At 44.7% G+C, this 11,954-nt stretch overlaps 1 protein-coding gene across 1 annotated transcript in view; it reads left to right on the top strand.

Moving 5' to 3' along the window:
- The first annotated feature begins 351 nt into the window (after window positions 1–351).
- Window positions 352–11,954, top strand: part of LOC138259483 (cytochrome P450 2F2-like) — an 883,779-nt gene continuing 872,176 nt past the window's right edge. The window contains exon 1 of the mRNA XM_069207253.1: window positions 352–496. The gene's annotated coding sequence lies outside the window, so the exon portion shown is untranslated. The remainder of the gene's footprint in view (window positions 497–11,954) is intronic.

The following is an 11,954-nucleotide window of genomic DNA, read 5'->3' as shown; positions in this document are numbered from 1 at the left end:
CGAAGTGGCCCTCGTGAGAGTACAATTTAAGTAACCTTCTGAGTTACCTGTATTTTATGTATATTTGCACAGCTGTGTTTGCAAAACCTGGAAAGGAGGCGGTGGGATAGGGTGCACTTTTGAACTATCAGCTAAGGCAGCAAAAACTGTATAGCCGGTCTTGAGCCTTAGACTCCGGGCTGATAAATAAGGAGTAATGGTGCAGGCTATACAAGGAACGCTGGAGTTCTTTAAAGGTCTAGACGCGAAATATAATGTGGTGCATTCCAGGGCATGCCCTGTTGAAACTTGCTACTAAGGCAGGTTAGCAATTACAGATTTATCTGGTTTCAGGTTAAGCGGACTGTCCGGCACCGTTCCCACACAGAAGCAGAGTTCTTAAATTCACCTGCTGGGCATATTATGCTTCATTGTGAGTTTCACAAAGTTGATTCAAAAGCCTCTCCACAGACTGACGAGCGACAAGCTTGGGTTCAGCTGTCCACCAAGGCATAAGGTAAGGAGTCTGAATAACTTATCTTTCTTGTAGTGTTTTCTGTTAGATTAGATTTAATGTAAAATTTGACATTCATCTTTCTTATCCATATGTTTAACATATAACAAGAATTTGTCAAACAAATATATTCCGACGTGGAGTTTCTGGTTGTGATGTGACCTAGATGTCTTGTTTGTTCAGTTCCTTGGCTGTTTCTGCAATTTCTTGTTCAATTATTTACTACAGGTTACATCGTTGTTCAGGCACCTACTATGTCTTTCTAGTTGTCCGTGGGTTCAGTTTAAATCCAGCATAACAATATATATTGTTTTTGTTTCACATATTTCGCTGCTAAAATGCTCTACCGTATATTAAGTCACTTTACACCTGTTTTTGGCACATTCGATTTCTGAATTCTCTCAATAAACATTTAACGTTTGCTGTATGGAAGGAGTCAGAATGAATTCTAACCATCTGACTTTTGTAGTGACAAATTCCCGGTGAGGGCTCACTTCTGCCTGAAATAATCTTTGTAATCTCATAACCTTTACGCAACTCAACTGCTCAGGCCAACTTTTAGTTAGTTTCCATACTTGCATTCCGAAATGTGGTCAGGCATTAGGTAGTGACTATTAGATATTAGATTGGCCGTTGCAAAAGTAACACCTGCCTTGGGTAGGAAAATGGGTCAAAGAGAACCGGAAACGCGCAATGTATTATTTAACTAAATCGGCAATCTGTACTAAGCTTTCTGAGATGTTTTACTTTTTCTGTCCTTGTAATCACACTTTACTGTATTTGCCATCTCATTCATGATATTATATGAACATTAAAATTACTGGGGTCATATTATATAAGGTTTGCAGTGCTGCATCATTTTAACCCTCTATTTAGCAGATTCTGCTATAAGCAATGGAACAAACACAGTGGCTTCGGTCCATATCACATAAACATTTTCGTTCTAGGACAACACCAGAAAATATAGAATGTAAAACAACTGCAAAACAATTATATATGTCACGTCTCATGCGTATAAACAACCTATCGTTAATTTTATAACGCACAAAAGGCTTGTGCAGGGAGTATAATTTGCTTAAAATGAAGCAAGCTGATTGTGCTCTTTAGGCTGCTTTAGAACAAAAATCCAGCTAATTGATTTTCTCAATTATCAGTCATGAAAGCGCTGTAAAAAATGTGGAAATGCTATATTCTCCGATCCCTAAATGACTAAATGACATTCATGGTAACAGATCTAGAGAATGCTAATGTCACAGAGTCAGACCTGCCTCTTGAATGTGCTTCAAACATTTGGATCTCCAAAATAAATACAAACAGGTGCCAACGCCCATGGGGCTAAAAGGCCCTTAGCCCCCAGCGCCCAGTCACACCCCGCCCCCGTCCCCCTTCGTCTCTCGCAGCCCGCGCTATGGAGTCTCAGGATTAAGGATAGAGCGAATTATTGAGTTGATGCCTGAGACGCATTTCTAGTATTTTGCAGGTTTTCCAAAGCCCGTTTAATTCTAAATGAGTCTGCTTTCACTTCATCCTGTGCTCCCCGTTGTTCCCATTCTTGTAAGGGCTGTTGCTGCCACAGTTGGGGGAGTATGTTCAAGGACACTGGAATTATGTGGCAGGGGAGGCCCAAATTATGCTGATGGGTTAAGTAAATTGTGGAGCAAGGAAAGACAAATTATGCTGCACATTTTGTGATAGTATTCATTATTTTTCCATTTCTAAAGGTGTTAACACTGTCTGGGAATTAGTTGCACCTCATTATTACCAGTTTAACATGTAAATATAGCAACAAGCTACAGAAAGGTGACCAGTCAACCTTTGCAACTGACCTTCCATTGCGCAACAATTCGTATCACGGTGCTTTTAGTAATTTTTGAACATTTCAAGATAGAAGCAATTTTTTAAATTAAAATCTGCAGATTATGTGGCAGGTGATGGATTAGGTGGCAAATGGGGCAAATTCAACTGTGCGAAAATCGCAGCGGCCGCATAATCTCACAATTCCAGTAGCCCTGAGTATATTTCAAGGCTAATATAGAGTTGGGAAAGCTGACTATTAATAGGGAGTGCCAAGCCAGAGCTCGGCAAATTATCAGTATTGACTAAGCATTAAAATGCAAGCAAAGCCCTCTGCATGGTATGTAAATGTTCCTGTACATAACGCGCTAAAGACTCCTCAAAAATTGTATTTATTTAATGTGAAAGCCTTTCACTCCAGAACACTAGAATGAAGTGCTGCATTAAATAACATTTATCAGAAGTCTTAGAGCAGATTTCCTAACTTTATGCACTGGGTTTGTAAATGTTTATTTGGAATTCATGTTTGCCTGAAAGTAATGCAAAGCAGCGCTGTGTTCTTCTTTGCTTCCTTTATGTCAAAGTGCTTTTCCAAGGGCGGTGCATGAATGTTCTATTTTTCCATGATTTTTAATGAAAAACCCTATCTACTTACTATAGTAGAGAGGGCTGCGTGCCAAACAATATTGCCGCTTTGAAGCAGTTGTTAAAAAGGAGAAATTATTTCTATATCTCCAAATGTTTCTCATTTAGCATCTGTGTTACAGTGTACACCATGCATCCAAAGTGGGGAAAAGTTTTACGTTTTGCCTAGATACAGTATTTTGTCCATCGTGCATAGCCTACACCTCACATCGCGCACACAGCCTTGCACTATTGTGCAAAGATGTGTGTCTTGCACAGATTGTTCACCAGCGCTAACTTAACAGATTTGATGCTGTCCAGCTCTGAATTCTCACGCAATGGAGTCCTACAACTTTGGCTGCTGCGCTGCGTTGCATAGGTTTCTAGTAAATCTACCCCATAGTTTCTAAACATAAACCTAGATATATTAATGCCTCCAACGATTTTGCTATTAGTGAACCAAGATACAAGTAAATTGATATGTTAACCCTGCAAGAGTTTTAATAACATCTGAAGCAACATTAAAATGTATCAAACATATACAAGTGACGTTTTTGTAGAGCACACATCCTAAAATGAGTTTTTTTACACTCAAATGAAAGGACAAAGGAAAAGGAGGCATATTGAAGTACAGTAATTGCCTAGGATCCTACAATTTAGTGAAGCAGGTAAACCAGGATTCTTGTTTCATGTTACACAATTTAGCCACTAGATGAAGGGGCAGGGGGCTTGGTTATTGACAAAGGGAGGTGGGTGGCAGAGGCCACATGAAGACTTGACTCGAAGTTCCAAAAATACACGTTTCTGAGTCAAAGTCCTAGATTTGGCTTTGGCTCTCCAGTCACTCGGACACCTCTAGAAAAAATAATTTTTCCAAAAAGCTGATACATTATTGCGGGATAAGCTGATAATTTTCTCCACCCTACATCCCTGATTGACACCATGATAATCCAAGTGTAAATTACAACTGAAACCCCACTTGTCAACCCTCAATGGCATGGTGAGTGCCTTAAAAGTGTCTTGAGATACATTGTCTTGCATTCACAATTGATGTCCACTCAGCCATTTGTCACACAGCTCACTCTTTTCTTACATACAGACATACACACAATGGTCATCCAGCTGTCACATGAGCATGCCACTAAGTCAGCACTCATTCACACGACTGACAGTCACTCAGCACGTACATAGGAATACCTCTCAAACATCACACCTTAAATCACCCAACACTCATTGTCATGCACATATGTCCACAAATGCACTTACAAAGTATCTGTTCTTCCCATAGTACTAGATGCCTATTTAGTTCCATCCACAACCACAGGACCACAGGGTGGGTGCAAGAGGGAAGAGTATTGTGAAGCTGATGGATAGAACAGGCAGGGTGATTGGGCCAAAGCTGAGTGTGCTGGTGCGGGGACAAAATCAGTCTCAGTCTGTGGGAATGAGCTGGGAGTGAGTGGTATTGTGGTACAAGATGTTAATACAGGCAAAAGCTGGTGGCGGTCTAAGAGTGAAGCACTGCATCAGAGGCCGGGGGCTGGTGTGAGAATTGAGTGAGGACTGCAGGCTGTGTGTGCCTGTGGGCACAGGTTGTAGATCTACTTGTTGATCCTACACTTTAGCCCTGTTGGCTTTCATACTGGCTGCTGTGAATAATATAGGTGGTGGGTCACCAGTGGCCAGATCCCTTTTGCTGCTTCTGAAGCCACAATGTAGACCACCATCTGTGCCCCATTGGCCTGCATCACGGTATCCAGAATCAGAGAACTGGTTTTAATAACTGTATTAGCTTTATTCAAACTCACCCTGTTTTCACTCCTGTGCCTTAATGCATTTAGGTCCATAGTTCTACTTTTTGACGAAAAACTGCACAAATGCAAATTGTAGTCTGCTGGGCCACGTTCTAGAGTACAGCCAGGTGCCAAATTTATGGAATCCCACAAGCCGGCGCAAAGGGTGGGCTAGCGTCTGGGAAAATTACATTAGCCGGGTGCAGGTGGTGGTATGGGGGAAGGGGCTTTTGCATCAAAAAATAACATTAGTCCGGTTAGAGGCAAAAAAATGGTTCTAACCAGCCTAGCATCATTTCCTGAAGCAAAACCATCCATACCACATGACACCTGTCTGATAAAAGACAGGAGTCATGCCCACCACCCCAATGGCCAGCACAGGGGACAAGGGTCCCCTACTTATCCTACTTACCTGGGATGGGGTCCCCCCATCCTCTGGTGTCCCTCTGGTGTGGGTGGGGGTGTTCCTGGGACTTAGGGAGGACACCTGTGGGCTCTTTCCATGGTGTTTGACCATAGAATTGGGTCCACAGGTCCCCTAACGCCTGCCCTGACCAGGCGTTAAATAATGTTTCTAAGCAGGCTTAGCGCCACTATTTAGGCCCTCCTCCCCGTGCACCTTTTTTGCACAGGAGGATAAATAAGGCGCTGGGGCCTTAGAGCCATTTTTCGGATGGGAACGCCTAACTTGCATCTCATTGACGCAAGGTGGTATCACACATCCAAAAATGACTTTAATTCCAATATTGTTGCTCTAAACAGGTTTAGCGTAAAAATATAAATATGGAGTTAAGTTTGCGCTGTATTAGTGTAAAAAAAAATGACGCTAATTCAGCGCAAAGGAAGTATAAATATGCCCCTCAGTGCAGAGAATATTTCTGCGCTCATTGTCCCCTGTACTCCCACTGAAAATGTAGTATTAAGTGATTTCCAGTTACTTTGTAGATTGTTTGGCTTTGATGTCCAGAAATATCTCCTATTACATCTGTGCAAAATAGGGTCAAGTATATCCCCATCAGCACTTAAGGCTCATTGGTTGTGTAGTAGTGACAAGCATCTTGGGGGGTAGCTTGGGGGTTGCCAATGATTGGTAGCCACAGTGTTAGCCCAGAGCCCTTTGAAGAACGCAGATACTGTTGTTGGTAGGGACTGTGGGTAGGCATTGGGCCCACTTGGGCACTTGGTTTTGAGCAGCAGATAGGCAGCCAGGTAGACAGGAACACAGTGGCGTGCTAGCGGGGTGGACAGCCATAGGCACAGTGTGAGAAAGTAGCCTCTTTCTAGCCTTGTTACCCCCACTTTTGGCCTGTTTGTGAGTGTATGTCAGGGTGTTTTCACTGTGTCACTGGGATCCTGCTAGCCAGGGCCCAGTGCTCATACTGAAAACCCTATATTTTCAGTATGTTTGTTATGTGTCACTGGGACCCTGCTAGTCAGGACCCCAGTGCTCATAAGTTTGTGATCTATAGGTATGTGTTCCCTGTGTGATGCCTAACTGTCTCACTGAGGCTCTGCTAACCAGAACCTCAGTGGTTATGCTCTCTCTTTACAAATTGTCACTAACAGGCTAGTGACCAATTTCACCAATTTACATTGGCATACTGGAACACCCTTATAATTCCCTAGTATATGGTACTGAGGTACCCAGGGTATTGGGGTTCCAGGAGATCCCTATGGGCTGCAGCATTTCTTTTGCCACCCATAGGGAGCTCTGACAATTCTTACACAGGCCTGCCACTGCAGCCTGAGTAAAATAACGTCCACGTTATTTCACAGCCATTTTACACTGCACTTAAGTAACTTATAAGTCACCTATATGTCTAACCTTTACCTGGTAAAGGTTGGGTGCTAAGTTACCTAGTGTGTGGGCACCCTGGCACTAGCCAAAGTGCCCCCACATTGTTCAGGGCCAATTCCCCGGACTTTGTGAGTGCGGGGACACCATTACACGCGTGCACTACATATAGGTCACTACCTATATGTAGCTTCACAATGGTAACTCCGAATATGGCCATGTAACATGTCTATGATCATGGAATTGCCCCCTCTATGCCATCCTGGCATAGTTGGCACAATCCCATGATCCCACGGATCTCTAGCACAGACCGTGGTAATGCCAAACTGCCTTTCCCGGGGTTTCACTGCAGCTGCTCCTGCTGCCAACCCCTCAGACAGGTTTCTGCCCTCCTGGGGTCCAGCCAGGAGGGCAGAACAAAGGACTTCCTCTGAGAGAGGGTGTTACACCCTCTCCCTTTGGAAAATGGTGTGAAGGCGGGGGAGGAGTAGCCTCCCCCAGCCTCTGGAAATGCTTTCATGGGCACACATGGTGCAAATTTCTGCATAAGCCAGTCTACACCAGTTCAGGGACCCTCAGCCCTGCTCTGGCGCGAAACTGGACAAAGGAAAGGGGAGTGACCACTCCCCTGACCTGCACCTCCCCTGGGAGGTGCCCAGAGCTCCTCCAGTGTGCTCCAGACCTCTGCCATCTTGGAAACAGAGGTGCTGCTGGCACACTGGATTGCTCTGAGTGGCCAGGGCCAGCAGGTGACGTCAGAGACTCCTTCTGATAGGCTCCTGCAGGTGTTGCTAGCCTATCTTCTCTCCTAAGTAGCCAAACCCTCTTTTCTGGCTATTTAGGGTCTCTGCTTTGGGGATTTCCTTAGATAACGAATGCAAGAGCTCATCCGAGTTCCTCTGCATCTCTCTCTTCACCTTCTGCCAAGGAATCAACTGCTGACCGCGCTGGAAGCCTGCAAAACTGCAACAAAGTAGCGAAGATGACTACTGCAACTCTGTAACGCTGATCCTGCCGCCTTCTCAACTGTTTTCCTGGTGGTGCATGCTGTGGGGGTAGTCTGCCTCCTCTCTGCACTAGAAGCTCCGAAGAAATCTCCCGTGGGTCGATGGAATCTTCCCCCTGCTACCGCAGGCACCAAAGAACTGCATCACCGGTACCCTGGGTCTCCTCTCAGCATGACGAGCGAGGTCCCTTGAATCCAGCAACTCTGTCCAAGTGACTCTCACAGTCCAGTGACTCTTCAGTCCAAGTTTGGTGGAGGTAAGTCCTTGCCTCCCCACGCCAGACTGCATTGCTGGGAACCGCGACTTTTGCAGCTACTCCGGCCTCCGTGCACTTCCGGCAGAAATCCTTTGTGCACAGTCCAGCCTGGGTCCACGGCACTCTAACCTGCATTGCACGACCTCCTAAGTTGTCCTCCGGCGGCGTGGGACTCCTTTGTGCAACTTTGGGTGAGCACCGTTTCACTCCACTTCGTAGTGCCTGTTCTGGCACTTCTGCGGATGCTGCCTGCTTCTGAGAGGGCTCTTTGTCTTGCACGACACCCGCTCTGTCCCCAGACGCAATTGGCGACATCCTGGTCTCTCCTGGGCCACAGCAGCATCCAAAAACGCTAACCACACGACTTGCAGCTAGCAAGGCTTGTTGGCGGTATTTCTTTAGGAAATCACTTCTGCACGACTTTCCATGGCGTGGGGGATCCATACTCCAAAGGGGAAGTCTCTAGCCCTTGTCGTTCCTGCAGAATCCTCAGCTTCTACTGTCCAGTAGCAGCTTCTTTGCACCCACAGCTGGCATTTCCTGGGCATCTGCCCATCTCCGACTTGCTTGTGACTTTTGGACTTGGTCCCCTTGTTCCACAGGTACCCTCAACTGGAAATCCATCGTTGTTGCATTGCTGGTTTGTGTCTTTCCTGCAGAATTCCCCTATCACGACTTCTGTGCTCTTTCGGGAACTTTAGTGCAATTTGCACTCACTTTTCAGGGTCTTGGGGTGGGCTATTTTTCTAACCCTCACTGTTTTCTTACAGTCCCAGCGACCCTCTACAAGGTCACATAGGTTTGGGGTCCATTCGTGGTTCGCATTCCACTTTTGGAGTATATGGTTTGTGTTGCCCCTGTCCCTATGTGTCCCCATTGCATCCTATTGTAACTATACATTGTTTGCAGTGTTTTCTAATACTATACTGCATATTTTTGGTATTGTGTACATATATCTTGTGTATATTTGCTATCCTCATACTGAGGGTACTCACTGAGATACTTTTGGCATATTGTCATAAAAATAAAGTACCTTTATTTTTAGTATATCTGTGTATTGTGTTTTCTTATGATATTGTGCATATGACACTAGTGGTACTGTAGGAGCTTCACTCGTCTCCTAGTTCAGCCTAAGCTGCCCCGCTAAGCTACCATTATCTATCAGCCTAAGCTGGTAGACACCCTATACACTAATAAGGGATAACTGGGCCTGGTACAAGGTGTAAGTACCCCTAGGTACTCACTACAAGCCAGTCCAGCCTCCTACATTGGTTGTGCAGTGGTGGGATAAGTGCTTTGTAACTACTTACCACTTTTATCATTGTACTTTTCATAAGAGAAAAATATACAAAACAAGTTCAGTGTATGTACACCTAACCAAAAAGTTTTGCATTTCTTTTCTCACTTCTTTTCTAAAGTGCTGAAAAGTACTTCTAAACTTTCAAAAAGTTCTTAAAAAGTTTTAAAAGTTTTTTTCTGTCTTTCTAAAAAGTTCTGACAAATGTTTTCTTCCTTTTTCTATCACTTAAACACTTTCTAAAATGTCTGGCACAGGCCAAACTGTTGATCTGTCCAAACTTGCTTATGATCACCTTAGATGGAAAGGAGCAAGGAGTCTCTGCATAGAAAGAGGTTTAAGTGTAGGGAAGAATCCCCCTAGAGAACTGTTGGTGAATATGCTTGTTGAAAAGGATAAGGCCAGAGCTGGCACTCCTGTTGAAAAGTTAGCTGATGGTTCCCACTCTGATTCTGGGGCACCCCTAGCAAAAGAGGTGGGAGGGAAACTTCCAAGCCTGCCCCCTAGCAAACCACCTAGCATAGCTGGTACAGATGTAGAGTCACACCATACTGATAGTGTTGTCTCACATCACAGTAAGAGTATCCCTTCTCATCATAGTAGAAGTGCTGTTTCTGTTAGCCAAGTTGTTAAGGTGCCATCTGTTAGGGCCAGGTCTCCTTCTGTTTTATCTCAGCATACTTCTGTCTGTAGACATGCCTCACCCACCCACCCTGATGACAGAGTGTTAGAAAGGGAGCTCAATAGATTGAGAGTGGAACAAACCAGACTGAAGCTCAAGAAGCAACAGCTGGATTTGGATAGGCAGTCCCTAGAGGTGGAAAGGGAAAGACAGAAATTGGGTTTAGAAACCCATGGTGGCAGCAGCAGTATTCCCCATAGTCATCCTGCAAAAGAGCATGATTCCAGGAATCTGCACAAGATAGTTCCCCCCTATAAGGAGGGGGATGACATTAACAAGTGGTTTGCTGCACTTGAGAGGGCCTGTGTTGTACAGGATGTCCCTCAAAGGCAGTGGGCTGCTATCCTATGGCTATCATTTAGTGGAAAGGGTGGGGATAGGCTCCTTACTGTAAAAGAAAGTGATGCCAATCATTTTGCTGTTCTTAAGAATGCACTCCTAGATGGTTATGGCTTAACCACTGAACGGTACAGGATGAAGTTCAGAGAAACCAAAAAGGAGTCTTCACAAGACTGGGTAGACTTTGTTGACCATTCAGTGAAGGCCTTGGAGGGGTGGTTACATGGCAGTAAAGTTACTGATTATGAAAGCCTATATAACATAATCCTGAGAGAGCATATACTTAATAATTGTGTGTCTGATTTGTTGCACCAGTATCTAGTGGACTCAGATCTGACCTCTCCCCAAGAATTGGGAAATAAGTCAGACAAATGGGTCAGAACAAGAGTGAACAGAAAAGTTCATACAGGTGGTGACAAGGATGGCAAGAAGAAAGATGGTGAAAAATCTCAAGATAAGCATGGGGATAAGGGTAAAACCAAAGATCCCACTTCAAATCTTAAACACTCTTCAGAGGGTGGGGATAAAACAAATTCTTCCTCTTCTTCTCAACCCACACACATTAAAAAGCCTTGGTGCTTTGTGTGTAAAAACAGAGGCCATAGGCCAGGGGATAAGTCCTGTCCAGATAAACCCCCTGAGCCTACCACCACTAATACATCAAGCTCTAGTGCCCCTAGCAGTAGTGGTACTAGTGGTGGGACTGCTGGCAGCAGTCAAGTTAAGGGTGTAGTTGGGTTCACTTATGGGTCCATAATAGAAACTGGGGTAGTCAGTCCCAAGACAGTTTCTGTCACACCTAGTGGCATTGGCCTTGCCACACTGGCTGCTTGTCCCCTTACAATGGATAAGTACAGGCAGACAGTTTCAATAAATGGTGATGAGGCCTTAGCCTACAGGGACACAGGTGCCAGTATCACTTTGGTGACAGAAAACCTAGTGGCTCCTGAACAACACATCATTGGACAACAGTATAAAATTATTGATGTCCATAACTCCACTAAGTTTCTTCCCTTAGCTATAATTCAGTTTAGTTGGGGTGGAGTTACTGGCCCTAAGCAGGTGGTGGTATCACATAACTTACCTGTAGACTGTCTCTTAGGTAATGACCTAGAGGCCTCAGGTTGGGCTGATGTAGAGTTTTATGCCCATGCAGCCATGCAGGGCATCCCAGAGGAATTGTTCCCTCTCATTTCTACTGAAATGAAAAAGCAAAGGAGAGAAGGCCTGAAAACTCAGAATCCCTCTCCAACAACAGGTAAAAAGGGTATCACAGTATCCCCTAACCACCCTACCAATCAGGATATAATTCCTGTGGTAGGAGAAACCTCTCCTGGGGTGGCACCTGTTCCAAGGGAATCATCAGCTGGCAAAGCTGTACTCCCTGAGGTAGAAGTACCTCTCTGTGGGATAACTAACATTGGTGACAAAAAGAGCACCATTTTGGTTAACATGGAGCACCCCTCCAACCCTCCCAGAGAAACTTTAGTGCAGAAACCCTGTACTGCATCACAACACTTAGGACAGCATCCCTGCCCTAGTGTGGAGCTCATAGGACAGCATCCCTGCCCTGCTCCAACTCAAGAGAAACAGCATCCCTGTTCTCTCTTCCAGCCATATGGACAACGTTTTTGCCCAGCTATGACTTTTCTGAGACAGCATCCCTGTCTGGCATTTCCATCACTACAAATAGGTTCAGTGGACAATTCCCACTGCTCTAAACTAAAACTTACTGATAGAAACTCTGAAAATACATCTTCACATTGTTGCTTAGCTACAAAACTTCAAACAGGGTGGTTTACATCCCCACAGGGAAGTAACCATATAGTGGATGATAAAGGGAGTAACCAGTCTATTGCAGAGCTACTCTCTAC

This window comes from Pleurodeles waltl, chromosome 9 (genome assembly GCF_031143425.1).
Source record: "Pleurodeles waltl isolate 20211129_DDA chromosome 9, aPleWal1.hap1.20221129, whole genome shotgun sequence".
Taxonomy (NCBI): domain Eukaryota; kingdom Metazoa; phylum Chordata; class Amphibia; order Caudata; family Salamandridae; genus Pleurodeles; species Pleurodeles waltl.
Note: the sequence above shows the minus strand (reverse complement) of the source record. Positions and strands in the feature narration are given on the sequence as shown.